Genomic DNA, 17,453 nt, shown 5'->3' on the forward strand with positions numbered 1-17,453 from the left:
GTTTACTGGTGAAAGGGCTCTATTTTACAGTCAAAGGAAATAATTTTTAAGTTGACCATATGTTACATGTGCATCCAAACATATGTGAGGGTGTAAAATATTTTCCTAATTCCATTTACACTCGAAACAAACACAGCCTTATTTGAAAAAATGAGGAGAGTGAAGGAGTAAGAAAAGATTTAAAAAAAAAAGTGAAGTATTATGAATTGTGGCAAGAATAATGCTATAGCCACACTTGCCACAATTTATTATTATTATTTTTTTAATCCTCCAATTTTGGCAATTCAATTGCCACAATTCAACTCCTCCACTTCTCACAAAATGCTAGAGAAACAAATTTTTTTAACAAAATGCTAATGTGGTGAGTAATTATTGATAAATAAAAAAGTGATGTTATTGATATACCCATATGAGAACTAGTAAGAAGTTGGCCATAAAAATAATTTGTGAATGTAGCATTACTCTTGCCACAATTCAGTTTTTTTTTAATCCTCCAATTTTAGGAATTCAATTGCCATAATTCAATTTTTTTTTTTTTTACTCCTCCAATTTTGGTAATTCAATTTTTTTACTCCAATTTCAGCAATTTAGTTTTTTTTTTTTTTGCACATATATCGGCAATTATCATTGTCAAATTTCCTTTTTCTCTCTCTCACTTTTGTCACATCATTTCTCTCTCATTTTTCCTACTTTTTCTCAAAATTTCGGCAATGGTAATTCCAAAATTCTCTTATCTCCTTATTTTCCCAAATAAGTTTGAATAGTGCCCATATTACAAATAAATTCCGTTTTTTACAATATTCAGCCAAAAGATTCTCAAGTTGTCCTGTACACTTAAAAAATTTATGTTGGCATATCTTCCATCCAAACCAGTAGAATACGAGACAATATTGCTCTTCTTGCTAAAAATGCACTGTGACATTTCCTTTTAGTGTGTGTTTGGCAAAAATTAAAAAGCCAACTTATTTTACTATTCAGTTTATTTTTGTTACTATTCATGGGCTCCACTGCATTTTTTTGTACTTTTTATGGGTCTCACTGTACTATTTTAGTTAACTTTTACCTTTATTTATAGTACTTTCAGCAAAATAAGCGGATCCCAAACAGACCCTTAATGCATGAATATTAAGACTTTTTTTGTTGTGATTTTTTTTTTGTAAACACTTTAGATAATATTATTCAATTCTTGTTAAAGATTAGTTTTGATTTGATGTGATAGATTTATTCGTAATTTTAAGTATATTTTTATTAATAAAGCATGTTTTATATAGAAAAAATTATAATAAGTGTGGGATGAGTAGATTAACACATAGTAGAGTTCTACAAGGCAAGGTCCTATGGCATCCCTATACAATATAGCCATTACTCAATCTATATGTTCACTCTATGATGATTGCTCTTATCATCAGGTAAAGATATTAATCAATTTTTGGTTTGAGTGGAGTTTGAATCCTAAATCTCTTATTTGAAGACAAGATACTTATCAGTTGAGTTAACTATAATTAAAAATTGAGAATCCACGTATTATTAAGATTTAGGAGTACCATATGTTGAGTGCACGCCACCTTATACAACCCACATACTATTAGGACTCATGTAATGAGCTTTTTAGACACCCAAGAAATCAACTTCTATTAAAAATTAGATTTCACGAGTCTTTAAATGACTAAATACGTAGTATATATAAGAAATCTCTTTAGAATGTAATATTAAAATATTTAATGGTAACAATTCTATTGATTTATTTCAATGTATCAAAATCATATCTTCAAATATTATTCCACAACTAGCTTGTAATCCCATGCATATGCATGAATATACTTAAAAGATACACATTAAGATGTGTGGTGGGCCTTTTTTGTATTTTGGACTGGACTTTTTTTGCCGTACTGTGACCCAATAGTTCTGGGGTAAAAGAGTCGGGACTGGCTCAATTAAAACTCACCTCAAACCAGCTTGTGCACAAGCTAGGACTCCTTTGCAGAGATCTTAGTCATGTGCCCACAGCAAGAGATGCTGTTATAAAAATGTTACAGCAGGAGACACATAACATAACAGGATAATAAAAGAGATATTCTAACTAAAGTACTTGCTGCCAACCAAAGATAATATTTAAACAATTTCGCAATAAGAAAACACGATAATGTGAGTATGGCAGAAATAAGTTAGCAACAATAAACAGAACAATGTTAATGCTTAAACGATCATGATAAAAGAGGGGAAATGGGATTAGTCTGCTGAACTTGGCTCCTTAGTGGATTTAAGTCCAAGAAGGGAACTAATCTCCAATGTGAGCAATCTCATAGGGAAATCCTACCATAGAAATTGCCTACTTTGAAAGAATTGACATAAATGGCTTAATCTCTAATCTTTTAGCTTGCTAGAGAGTAGGCTATTGAGAGGAGAGAGGGGGGTAACCTATCGGTGCATGTCTTATCACACTCTTGCTTTTCTCACTTCATTTCCTACTCCCTTGTTTTTCTTTCTTTTTCTATTTATCCTCTCTGTTTTTTTTTCTGCTTTCTATTTCTCCCTTATTTCTATGTTTCCTGTTGTTCTTCCTTTTTTTTTTTTTTTTTCTATTGTTGTTTACTATGCACTGCTGAGGCCTTTTTGTACTGCTTACTGTGATGAGATTTACCATTTTACTCCTCAATTACTTTTGGCCTAGTGTGGGTGTCCTACACCCACACTAGGCCACCCACTAGTTTGTTGGCTACTCAATCAACACCACTACCCTACACTGGCTGCGCCACGTTCCATTCCCAAACAAAAGGAGTTTTGTTTTATTTTCTTGCTTTTTGTGGCATTCCCATTCGGATAAGGATTGAGTATTCTCTCTTACTAGCTCCTATGGCATGTACCTAGTGATTTCAGCTTATCTTTCCCTCTTTTAGGTAGTATGTTATCCCAGCAGAACATTTCTCCCAAAAGAGCTTGAGCAAGAATCCTAGAATAGACTTCTTCCAAGAGGGAAAAAAAAATTATCATTAGACTTTGCAATACTGTTATAACTCTTAATAAAGAGTGCACAGCTCATATAAAGCCATTTGAAAATTTATTTGTTCTTGCTTTCATCTCCATCTCTCTTCTTTTTCTTTTTTTTTCCTTTCTTTTTTTCTTTTTTCTTTTATATATATTTTTGATAAACTTCCTTCTTCATTTCTTTATTTAACTTTTTTAAAATTTAATTGTTTTTTTATAGGATTTAAAATTTAAATGTTATTTGCCTATTAGAGCAACCATATCAGCTCGTTTAAAAGATTCCGTCTATTTTACACAAAAAACCTACTTTTAAGATTTTACACATTTCCTTTTACAAAACATCCACATCAGTTCATTTATCCTACCACCTCTATTAATTAAATAATAATTTCCTCACTTTTTTTTTATTATTTCTCTCCAACTACCTATACGCGCGCCTCTCTTCATTTCTGATTAATTTCTCTCATTTCTTCTCTTCATTTCTGATTCATTTCTCTCTCTCTCTCTCTCCTTCTCTTCATTTCTTCTCTTCATCTCTGATTCATTTCTCTCTCTCTCTTTCTCTCTCTCTCTCTCTCTTTCTCTACCTAGATCAACTCTCTGATCCACTCCGATACGCTCCGATCCAGTCGGTCCGAGCACCGATCCGAGCTCCGATACACTCCGATACGCTTCGATCCAGTCACTTCGAGCACCGATCCGAGTTCCGATCCGAGTTCCGATCCACTCCGATACGCTCTGATGCACTCGCTCCGAGCTCCAATCTACTCTCCCTAGCTCCGATCCAAGCTCCGATCTACTCTCCCTAGCTCCGATCCAAGCTCCGATCTACTCTCCCTAGCTCCGATCCAAGCTCCGACCGCTCCGATCCACGCTCCGATCAAGCGCCGATCTAAGTTTATGTATTTATGTTTTTTTTTTTTTTTAAGCAAGTGTCTGTGTTGATTTTCTGTGTGTGGGTGTGTTTGTGTGCATCTGAGGAAAAAGAAGAGGATGAGGAGTTGAGTTTTAGCTGGGTTGGTTGAGCACGGAAAGGAGAGAGAAAAAAAGGAGCGAACGGAAATGATAAAATAATGGTATAAACGAGCTACAGTGACCGTGTTAATATACACGGTTACTGTAGCTCGGGGATGAATTTACAAAATTTTAGACATTTTTAAACCCACTGATGTGGGTGTTTTTTTTGCTCAAAATGTGTAAAATTGGTAGTTATGTTTATTTTAGAGGGTTTTACATGAGCTGGTGTGGATGCTCTTATGGGTTATTTTGACAATTTTTACATGTATATAATAGGTTGAGTAGATATGTGTGAGTAAAATTTTATATTAAATGATAATGAAAATAGTGAGTAATTATTATAATATAATTTGATCCAAACTCGTAAACTAAAGTTTTTAAATTAAATGGTTTAATTTATATTATATTTCAATGCTTAATTGGAATCGGTTATATCTCATGTTCATGTGTGTGTTCACAATTTTACATCTGTCTCTCAGTCAATCAACCATACTTTTACCCTTTACTTCTTTTTTTTCTTTTTTGAGAAATTGCCCTTTACTTCTTTAGTGGTTAGTCGAGCACCTTTTCTAGTCCCCCCCCCCCCCCCGGTTCTTACTCCTTTGCTTTATTTTTATTATTTAAATCAATAGAGGTGGACAACGTATACCTGAAGAGATTTTTTTTTTAAGTAATAAATAAGGTTTTTAATGTGGACTCATCGTGATCAACCTCACACCACATGATGACAAGACTAACACAAAGAGTACCATTGGAGCCTTGATGGGGTTATCGTAGTGGACACAACACATTCGTTGAAGTGTCTTGAAATTTGGGTTAATTGTTAGATGTTATCAAAATTTTTTTATAAAAAAATATTCAATTTACTCTATAAGCATAAACAAACATCATTTAATACAATTTGAAAATTCTATTGCTCTTCCTTCTCCATCATAAGCTTTTATTTATCTATCACTAGCCACTAGTTACTCTTTCGTGCATATAATTGGCATAACCTAATTTGGTTCCTTCTCCATCTCTAACAATTATTTATCTACAATTCTACATTGGCTACTAGAAATTCTTTTGGGTATAAAATTTCCACAATATGAGACATACGCACTTAAGACAAGATATTGAAAAGAAGCATGGACTTAGAAGAACATCGATTTTTTTTTTAAACGGTGTAAATTGTCCTATGAGCTTAGGGAGTAGATTGAATATTAAAAAAAAAAAAATTTAATAGCTTATGATAACCCCAATCTCAGAGGCAGATTGGATTAATTTTCATTTTAATTTTTTTACTAAAAAAAGTTATCATTTGGCCTCAAAAATTTTAATTATATACTAATATACTTTTTCTAAAACTCTGCCTATTTAATAATTGATTGTACTCTGTTCTTTCTTTTTCCATGCGTGTTCACAATTTCAAATGCCCCGTTCTTATTCAAGTCAACAACTTTTCCTGGGCCACACTCAAGGAAGTTTATTCCTTTTTCCATTACTTTTTTCAGAGCTTTTGCGTGGCCTAAGTTATTGATTACCAGTCCCCCACGTTTACTCCTTTCCTTTGTTGCTCTTTATTATTTTCCACTTTCAGGTTGTGAGAAATGGAATTGTGATATTACTGTATTTCCCTTTCGTACCTTCGATAAAAACTAGTATTAGCCAAACTAGACTTCTTTGGAGCATCTTACAAATAAAAAATCTTGCCCATTCAACTCAATAAACTCTGAAGTCTGGACTAAATATCTCTATCAAATATTCTCTCTCTTGCTTTTGATGCCTGAAACATTAACATAAATTGTTAGGTTCTAAGTATTTAGGAACTAATGTATTAGAATTCTAATGTGTATTGTTGGCAAACATGATCAAAACAGGTGTCTAGTTATGTTTTAGACTTGCTCAAAGTATGAGATTTATGTAAAGTTGGAATCGAGTTAACTGCAAAAGTTACTGTGCATTTTTGCCTGACTCGATCGATCGAGAATTAGACTCGATCGATTGAAAGTCGTGCCGAATGTTTTTCTACAGATTTTTCCAACTCAGCCCTAAGCCCATATGACGTGTAGGGTTTTATGTTTTGCCCTAGGTATAAAAGGCAAATCCTAGTCGTGTTTTTGAGGTTGCCCATATTGCTGTTTGTGTGAATCTCTTGTGAGATCAGAGAGGTGCTTGCCTTCACACAAGCTTGGGATTATCAAGAAGGAGATTTCTTCGAGAGCTTGATGATCGTTTAGTTGCTGCCATAAGAGCTTAAAGATACACAAGCGGGGGTGCTTGTACTTGCTGGAGAATCCAAGAAAGAAGAAGTCCGTGGTCTCGGAGCTTGCACGTGGTCGTGTCAGTAAGTTCTACTGGCAGGTAGTAATAGGATGTTAGTGGTCTAAGTCGCTATTGTACACTTCGATTCTTTCATAGTGGATTCAGGTTTACCTTGAGGATAGCTAGGTTAAATCCTCCCCAAATTTTTTACCGGTTTGATTTTCTTGGGTCATCATATCATTGTGTTATTTTTTATTTCCACTGCTTTGCATGATATGATTGTTATTGTTTTAACCTAGATCTGAATAATAAACCTAAGTATTCACTTGGTTAATTAATTAGGTTAATCCAAATGTGTTTTAAGGGGTCTAAACAAACTCTACAAGTGGTATTAAAGCGGGTAGCTCTTCTGTTATATATCTTTTGATCTTTGAGCTGATCATTGACCCCTGTTGTCATGAAACACGGACACTCTCTTGTTGTTCCTCCTCACTTTGATGGGAATAATTATGCTTACTGGAAAGTAAGGATGAAAACTTTCCTGAAATCCATTGATGAGAGAGTCTGGAACTCCATTGAATACGGATGGGAGGAGCCCACTACTCCTGTGAATGAGTGACAAACTTCTCAGAAAGAAGCAGAAGCTTTTAATAGCAAAGCTATGAATGCTATCTTGAATGCTGTTTCTATGGAGGAATTTAAGAGAATCTCTAATGTTGAGGTTGCTCACACTGCTTGGAGTATCTTCTAGACTATGCATGAAGGCACAAAGGCTGTTAAGATAAATAAGTTGCAACAATTAACAATCAGATTTGAAAGTATTAGGATGTTTCATGATGAATCTTTTGATGAATTCTATGTTAAGTTAAATGACATTGTTAATTTTTCTTACAACTTGGGTGAAATCTATGATCAATCTAAAATTGTTAGGAAGATTCTTAGATCTTTGACTGAAGATTTTAGACCCAAAGTGACTGCCATCACTGAAAGTAAGGATGTGGACTCCAATCTTGTTGATGAACTTGTAGGATCTCTTCAGTCCTATGAGTTGGACCTACCCAAAACTAGCAAATCCAAATCAATGGCTCTTAAGTCTGTTGATGATGTTGAGGTTGGTGGATTTGATGATGATCTCTCTGCTACAGAGATTGCTTACCTTGCCAAGAACTTTAAGAATTTCCTTAGAAATAGTAACAGAAGGGCAAGAGGTAAAAACACTGATGAACCTAGAAATTTTAGGAAGAATGATCCCACTAAGGTTAACAAAATAGAAAAACCTAGAGTATGGTCGTGTGAAATCTGAATGTCCAACATTCTTGAGGTCTAAGGGTAAAGCTATGGCTGTAACCCTTAATGATGATGAAGTTTCTGATGATGAGTCTGATTGTGATGAGGATGGAAACTTCATTGCTTTCACTGCTACTGCTGTAGTCAATGAAAGTGTGACTGTTGAAGAGAACCCTTCTGATGAGAAACTCTCTGAGGATGCAGATCTTCAAGAAGCCTACAATAAACTTTGCAAAGTTGCTGCAAAAGATGCTATGAATGTTAAATTAGGCTTAAAGAAAATTGCGTCTCTTCAGTTTGATAAGAAAAATTTGCTTGTGAATTTATTTGATGCTACTGAACTTTTGAATAATGTGAAGACTAAGAACATGTTTTTTTTTGTTAAAGTTAAATCTTTGGAACATGAACTGTCTGTTGCTAGAGAGCAAACGAATAGGTCTGCTAGTTCCAAACTTGAACAGATGTTGAGTGTTCAAAAGTCTCATTTCGACAAAACTGGGTTAGGTTTTGTAGAGAGCATCAATGTGTCTACACCAAATTCCACAATCTTTTTTCCTTCATCTTCCTCTGAACCCCCTGTGCGTGAGGTTGTCAAACCCATAGAAGTTTCTCCTCCCAAGAAGATTAGGGTTGATCCGAAAGAGTCTAAACCTAAGGAGTCTACCCTTTCTAAGAACAGGACACATGAGAAGTCTACTTGGGTGTGTCATTTTTGTGGAAAGTCTGGGCACATTCGTCCAAACTGTTACAAGCTTCAAGCTGCTAAGAGAGAAAATAAACTAAAAGTACCTGTGCCTCAAGCACATGATCCTATAGTACTTATTGGTGAGTTGGTAAAGGCTCTAAACCTTTATTCCAATTCTACAGTTGGAAATCATTCTAATATGAATAAGAACTCCAATGCTCAAGGTGCATCTAAAAGACTTTGGATGCAAAAGGCTCAATCTAAGTGAGTCTTTCTGACATGGTCCTTATGCTTTATTGCTCCAATCTTTGTGACCATTTATTTTTTGCTGCTTTCTTTTGCTTTTGTTCTCTTTGTTTTCTAGGATTTGCATTGCATAACATTCATGCATTTCATTCTAGGATGTTTTTGTTAATTTTTCATTAAAAAAAAAAAGGGAAGCAAATATGTTTTTGCATTTATTTTCTTGGTTTTTGAAAACAAAGTTGGTCAATTTATTTTCATATACCATGTACATGTACTCTGTTTAGCTTGAATGAGCTTATCTCTTGCACTGTACTAGTTAAAGCTTTGTAGTGCATGTTGTGTGGGAAGATGTTTGTAGTTTTTGACTACTTTGTCGTGATCTTGAAGTCACAAGTCTTTGACTGACGGACTTGATCCTTTTGAGAAAGGCATAAATAAGCATCTCACCATAGTTCACTAACCAATCATGAACACCTTAGTGCATATCGTAAGATTTTGTGCTCGAGAAAGTGTAGCACATGCACAAAAAGAACATAAGGTGTTGTCTCGGGTTAATTTCTTAAAATTGGTGTGTACATTATTGGACTTAATGCAAAAATCAAATACATAAAATTTGTGTGTACATTATGAGGCAAACTTAAGAAACCTATATGATTGCAAGCTTATGATCTAGGAAATGTGAGAGTTATATGATGTAACTCTTTAGGTGATAGTCTCTTTTGCCTTCTTTGTGATGAATTTTGAAGACTTTGTGGTTGACTTTTACTTACATATCACCTCACATGTTTCTCAAGTTTTTGCTAGTTGTACACACTATACAAGTTACTCTTTGTTAAACTTTGTACATGTTATTGTGTGTGTTTTTGGTCTGACCAACCAAGTTTGCAAGTGCCTTGTGAATTTTGCAAAATCATTTTGACGCTTGAGAATTCAAGGAAAATGTTTTGAAAATCTATATTTTTGGGAAACTGGGTTTAAAACTTATGTTTTTGAAAAGCATTTTATTTCATACTCATGCATTTTATCCATGAATTTCAATGCTTTGAGGAGTTTCTGCATAAATTTGTTTTATTTTTCAAAAACTGAGTTTTCCAGAATTTCGACCGGTCGAACATGTTTTTCGATCGATCGAAATTGCAATTAAATTTTTGGTCATCCACTGTCTGTTTCGATCAGTGCTCGATTGGTATTTGATCAATCAAAGCATTTTCGATCGATCGAATCTGTTTTTTGATCGATCGAAAATCGTATGGAGACTTTTAAAAAGAGTTTTCTTTTCACGTGTTCATCCACTCTTTTCAAAAAGTTTTCAACTTTTCTCTCTCCATACGAACCGGTCAAGCCATCCATTCAAATTTTTGTCGTTTTCCTCCATTCTTTTTGCAAGGGTTTTCTCTCCAAAGGCCGGTAAAACCTTTATACCATTCCTTTTGCATTTTATTTCATGTTTCATGCATAAATTCATGCATTTTAAGGGATATTTTCAGACTAAGCCATTTTTGGGATTTTTGATGATTCAAGCCTTATTTTCTGAAATTGATTGATGGGTTTTTGTCCTATAATGCTATACTCATGATCCATAACGTGTAGGGTTTTATGTTTTGCCCTAGGTATAAAAGGCAAATCCTAGTCGTGTTTTTGAGGTTGCCCATATTGCTGTTTGTGTGAATCTCTTGTGAGATCAGAGAGGTGCTTGCCTTCACACAAGCTTGGGATTATCAAGAAGGAGATTTCTTCGAGAGCTTGATGATCGTTTAGTTGCTGCCATAAGAGCTTAAAGATACACAAGCGGGGGTGCTTGTACTTGCTGGAGAATCCAAGAAAGAAGAAGTCCGTGGTCTCGGAGCTTGCACGTGGTCGTGTCAGTAAGTTCTACTGGCAGGTAGTAATAGGATGTTAGTGGTCTAAGTCGCTATTGTACACTTCGATTCTTTCATAGTGGAATCAGGTTTACCTTGAGGATAGCTAGGTTAAATCCTCCCCAGGTTTTTTACCGGTTTGGTTTTCCTGGGTCATCATATCATTGTGTTATTTATTATTTCCGCTGCTTTGCATGATATGATTGTTATTGTTTTAACCTAGATCTGAATAATAAACCTAAGTATTCACTTGGTTAATTAATTAGGTTAATCCAACTGTGTTTTAAGGGGTCTAAACAAACTCTACATAAATACAACTAAGCATTCTAATATTTTGTCCATTCGACTCAATTGGACACCAATTATTTCAGTCACAAATAATTGTAAGGTTCTCAATTTTCATACAATATGATCAAGTTGAACATGAACTTTAGTTGTAGAAAGGTGTAATAATAAAGAGGGAGGTAGTTTCAGTACTAATAACCTATTTTTCCCAATTTATGAAACTTGTTCTAAGAGCAAGTAGAAATGCTTGTACAGTAGTCCAAAGACCCCTTCCTTTCAAGTGTACAACGAAGGCCAAAACAACACCTACTGGAACCCCAACCAGATAATATGCCCCAAGATTTACATAAGCTCCTATATCCTGCCAACCACTTCCTCTAGCAACCCCTGATGCATATATATCACAAAATAACTTTGTGAGTTAATGGCAAGCAATATCAAGAAAGAATCACAACTTCTACATTGGCATCTTATGCTGATCTATTTTGATGAAATTAATATGCACAACATGATTATGATGGTTATGACTATGGCATAACTACTAACTAGACATTTCCTGTTAAGTATGTAAGGCTATTTTTTAATCCAGAAAGAAATTTACTTCCAAGAGTAAACTAGTTTTAATCTTTCCGCCCCACTAGTTAACTTTTTAATTGCAAAGAAAATATTCTAAATGAAGACAAATTTTTTTTTTTTTTTTTAATGATTGTATTGTCTTATTGAATTCTTAATAGAGTAATGCAAAAAACACAACAAAAATTATTTTCAATAAATTATAAAGGCCAATAAGTTATCAAAGTTGAGTTAAATTGTTAAATATAAGAATTAAAAAGAGTAAAGACAAAAACTAATAAATAATAAATTAAATTATTCTAAGCAATAATAATTAAAATTCACTAAACAGTAATAATTAATAATTTTATTATAATACCGACGCACACCCTTGATACGATGATTATTCTACAAGTATAAGTGCTTGTGGGGTGTGGGGAGTAAAGGCTAGAATTTAAGTCTTTAGGAGAGAGTTTCACATACATATACACTTAGATTAGGCTAGAGTAGAATTATGTAGAAAACAACAACAGATAATTATGCAGAAACATTATGTAGAAATAGTATGCAGAAAGAAATAATTATGAAATAATTATGCAGAAACAGTATGCAGAAAGAAATAATTATGCAAAAATAACTAATTATGAAATAATTATGCAGAAATAGTATGCAGAAACAAATAATTATGCAGAAACAGTATGCAGAAACAGTAATTATGCAGAAAAACATAAAAATTTCTGCAGCAACAAATAATTATACAGAAATTAACACCATGTAGAGAAACATAAAACATGCAGATCACTGTCAATTGGTAACAAAAGGAAATTTATGGATCATCATAACTTCAATCTTAAAGTAAGAAAATTACAAAACTAGAACACTTGGTCACAAATGTGACTAAGTTTAAACATTTGAATGTGACCAAATGTGACTAAGTTTTGGACCATCAAAACTCCAGTCCTAAACTAGGAAAATTACAAAACAAGAGCACTTAATCTCAACATGTGTCATAGATTATAAAACATGATCCTAAACTAGAAAAATGGCTTGACTTTATGAACCATCTCATTCCATCCTCTTGTAACACTTTCTCAAGTCAAGGGACCTCCACTTGCAACACTTTCTTGAGTCAAGAGACCTCCTCCACCATTAATTTTGTCGTTGGAGCCTACAATACTTGATATACTCTCTAAATGTGATGCTAATGCAACACTTGCTGATGAGCCTCCTTGATGTGATGCAGAACTTATAGAAGCCGACTACAAAAAAACCAATTACACATTACACATATCACAAGCTTAGCATTAAAATTATTAAATCATGCATCTAAACTATAATTAATATCAAAGTAAAAATATATAATTGTAAATATCTTTACCATTACAAGTTGTGTAAAACTAGTAATATTTCCAGAAGAGATATTCTTAGTTTTCTTTGGTGCCATGATGTCATGTGCATACATTTCCTGTAAAAATTGTACTAGTTTAGCAACAATAATAGTATACTATATTAATGTGTAAAAATAAAATAGAATGGTGAAAATAATGATAATTTAGAAGATTACCTCCTGCACTTTTCTTTGTTTGCTTATTTGATGTGTCTTCCTTTCGTTTTGGCATCTTTTCTATCCACGATTTCTACCTACGCTTTTTATTATGATAAGTCTCCCTTTTCTTTATCCCTTTTGGTACAATCATAATCGAAGCACATAATTGATCTCCTTTGTCTACAAAATCGGTGGAAGGCCTAATGATGTCTTCTTCTACATTAGCTTTGCAAATCCTAAGGTCACAAAGTTTTTTTTTTTTTTTTCAAATCTGCAATTGCTAAGCTTAGAATATTATGGCCTTCTTTAGTTTCACATGCCTCATTCACCAATTGAATATATTTTGGACATAAATCTCGATACCGATCTACATATTCTAGTCGAGTATCCGACTTAATGTTATGTGTTGTGCAATTTGTTCCGCTTCCATCTTTTGCATCTCTTCTCCACCTCTTCATGATATATCTATTAGGAATCAACTTGATATCCAATACATCAAGAACTTTCAAACCATGCCTACATAAAATACCAAATGACTCAAACTTTCTGCAACTACAAGATAGAGTCTCATCTAATGGATTCCACATGACTTCATATTTTCCATATTGATTGAAAACTCCAACCACATAACTATGTGTTTGACTCACATTGCGTTCTAGGTTGGAAAGTGCCATTACCTCTTCAACTTCTGTCTGAAATAAATCAAACAATGTAGGCGTGTACACTGTTGCTACTTGGTTAAGCATAGGAGAGCTTTTGAGCTTCAATCTTGGAAATTTATGTCTAGAGTTGTGTTCAGCTTCTAACTCCTTATCCCGCTTTTGCTTGACAACTCTTTCAAAATGAGTGAAAAACTCTACTATATTGAGATCAGTACGCAAGCAATCCTTCAAGTCAACATTGAAACTCTCACTAAGCTGGGTTGTCTTCATTCCTGCAGTGAAAGTTCTCATAACATATGCTTGAGCCCATTTTTCCTTCAATTTAAATAGATTAATTAGCCATTTATTTTCATGAACATCGTACTTATCCAGCATTTCATTCCAAGCTATAAGAAACTCATCTTCACCATCATACTCATAGATACATGCTAAGAAATCATTGTTAAATTGAGACTCATTTTTGAGTAAATGACCCAAGTGTTTCTCAACATTCTGCCACATATGCCAACTACACAATGCATGATATGTCTTAGGCATGACTACTTTTATTGTAGTTGGCATTGCTGCATCTTGATTTGTGAAAATAGTGATTGGCTTCTTTTCAGACATTGCTCTAAGAAAGTCTCAAATAACCATACAAAAGATTCAATCGTTTCATCATATAAAAGTGTACCTCCAAATACAACAGTTTCTCTATGGTGATTGAGACCCAAAAATACTCCAAGTGGCCTTGCATCTCTATTTGTATTGTACGTTGTATCAAATGTTATTACATCACCGAAGTGGCTATAGTCAATGATCATTCTTGCATCGGCCCAAAAGATATCTTAGTAATCAACTCTTCACAATCCAATTGAGTAGCGAAATAATATGAAAGATTTTCCTTAAGTTGACGACTGAAATATCTTCCCAAGCTAGCAGCTTTCCCATGCTCCATGTCTCTCTGTCGCTTAGTATGTAAATAGTTTTTATGATCTTGCTTGGTAAAACCAAGATTATCATATCCACCAACTTGCTTACTAAGAAGCTCATAAGATTGTTTTAATCTTAATCCCGATTCATGTGCCAAATCAATTTCAATAGCATGAGTTGCAACCATTTTTCGTTGTGATGGCATCATGTGCACAGTTGATGCGAGGTGGAGATAGTGGTTATGCTCAACAATAAATTCAATCACCACATATTTTTTACTATCTCAATTAAGTATAATAACCAAACATGCTTCACAACCATATCTTGTTTCTGCTCGTGGATTCTTTATATTCTGATCTCTCTTGTCTTTGCCTCAAACTCTCTCCTTCGCGCACACAAATCTCCTTGAAGTGACCACACCAGTCTTTTTACATTTATTTACATACTCTTTTCTAATACTAAAACTAGCTTTTCTGCCATATTCATTATAAAAATCATATGCAATCTCATCTGCTACAAGCTCCATCCCTTTAAATGGGGTAGATTCCATGGGCACATTAGAAGGAACATGTATTCCCATCATTATCCCTAGAAAAAATTGACCATAAAAATGAAAGAGCATCCATCCATCAAAACAACAATATAAACTCACCAAGACAACAATATAAATGCAGAAAAATTAGATGGACTCCAAGAATCATCCAGCCATTATAAAGATTCAATCTTTATCACAATAAATTAAAAATAAAAGTTCAGATAGACTCTAACTTGCATCCAGCCATCAAAACAACAATATAAACTCACCAAGACAACAATATAAATGCAAAAAAAATGAGATGGACTCCAAGAATCATCCAGCCATAATAAAGATTCAATCTTTATCTCAAATAATTAAAAATAAAAATTCAGATAGACTCTAACTTGCATCCAGCCACCAAAACAACAATATAAACTCACCAAAACAACAATATAAATGTAGAAAAATGATCAAACATCAAATAAGATAAGCATAAACAAGTTTTATGGATATACCTTTGTTTTGGCAAGATAGAAACAAGATGTGCTTTGAACTTTTTCTTTGAACCAATCTACAAAAAACAGAGATAAGTTAACAGAGATGTGCACGTTTGGTTTTCAGTTTTCCCTCCTCAAAGTTTTTTTTTTTTTTTGTTTTCCAGTAGCTTGTCCGGTTGACTTAACAGAGATGTGGCTTTGTTTTGTGCACGGACAGGTTCTCTTTTCCCTCCTAAAAGGTGTTTTTTGTTTTCCAGTAGGTTTTGTAACTCTCTACTTTAAGTCTTTTAACCATAGTTTAGTTTATGTTTACATTTTAAATGAGGTGGTAGGTTTTTGACCCTTGATGATGTTCAAATAAATCCCCACCGTGAAATGGACCCTCTCCATTTCAAAGGGAAATGGAGAGGATCCGGATCCAAGCTTTTGCGTGGCACTAGTTATTGATTACCAGTCCCCCACTTTTACTCCTTTCCTTTATTGCTTTTTTTCTTTTTTAAATCGATGATGGAGTACAGGGTAGTTTTGTGGTAACCGGCTATTGACCATGAATTTTCGAGAAATTATAAGGTCCTTATGGTGGATAAGTAATGTGGTCTACTATTTCAATAAAAGACTTATATTTATTTAAAATTACTGAGTTAGAAATTTTTTTAAAATAAAAACTGATTACTGACACAACAATTTTAAACAAGTGGAAATCTTTTAACGTGGTCCATCAAAGGACTGTATAATTTCTCGTGAAACAGACACTTTTAGATGTAGTGGAGTTTACCACGTATGCGATATTTCCATTAACAAGAAAATTGCCTCCCCAGTTTCCTAGTTCGGAGAATTGAAGAAGAAAAAAAACATTTTTATTAGGCTAAAATTTATGGTAAAACATAAAAATTATCATTAAATTTTGCCTAATACTTGATACTATCAAAACTTTTAAAAGTCACATCAAAAAGCCGTTCGAAAATGTCTGTACTTCTGCTTCCTTCTTCATCTCTTGGTGATATTTATTTATCATTTGCTATTCAAAAAATATGTCATACATGTAATATTATCAGCTAATTGTTAATTGCCTGTTTAATAAAGGAATGGGCTTTGTGCTTTCTTTCTTCGTGTGTTTGTTTTCACAACTTCTCAATATCCTCTGCTTCAAGTCAAATCAACAACTATTTTGCATAGTCTTAACTCTTGAATGCCTATTTTCCTTTGTTTTTTGTTTGGTGTGGTAGAAGGGTCGAACTTGCTGGCTACTGCTACATGAAAGCCAATTCATTGATAATGATTCCCTTACTTTCTTAATTCTTTCATTTATCTTTTTTACTTTCTTTAAAATTATAAATAAATAAATAACTAGAAGAGACTAGGTAATTTTGTGGTCACTAGCTTAATTGAAATTTCATTGAGATGTGAATATGTGGCAATTATTTGACAAGTGTCCAAATCCCAAAAAATCCAATACATTTGCAATTATTTCATTGAGATGTAATTCTTTTTTTCTTTTTCTTTTTCCTTCTTCTAGAAAGATGTACCTTGTATAGTTTATTTTATTTTTACCTTTTTTATTGAGAAAATTATTAGGTCCCTCTGGCATTTTGCTCAATTTTCTCACATTCATAATAGATCTCACCATAATTCTAACAAGCATGACTTTTTTTCCCAAATAGAGGTAGAAATTTTATTGAATAGAATAATGAAAGATTACATCAAATCATCGTATGGTGCTTCCCCTTGCCATAGTTGTGAGGACTTAATACGGTAGGCTTGTTTAGCCAAACACAGTGCTCCTCTAATGTTTCAAGTTGAATATAAGATATTATTCATTCTTATGTGAGGACACATAAGAGTGGACAATTCCTTCGGTTGAATATATTGTCATTATTTATGACTTGATTTTTTGTATGCATTTGATTTTATAGATATACACACGCACACACAATTATGGATACATATATGTAACAAAAAGTTGATGTAATCCTATCTTCACCCTTACAAAAAGTGGTTTAAATCCCCTGTTCTCAGTCAAGTCAACAAGAAGATAACAAGCACTTGTAATTCTATCTTCACTCTTTCTTTTTCCGTGTGTTCGCAATTTCAAGTCCCCTGTTCTCAGTCAAGTCAACAACTTTTCCTGGGCCACTCTCAAGGAAATTTAATTCCTTTTC

The sequence above is a fragment of the Castanea sativa genome, chromosome 12 (assembly GCF_040712315.1).
Source record: "Castanea sativa cultivar Marrone di Chiusa Pesio chromosome 12, ASM4071231v1".
Lineage (NCBI taxonomy): Eukaryota > Viridiplantae > Streptophyta > Magnoliopsida > Fagales > Fagaceae > Castanea > Castanea sativa.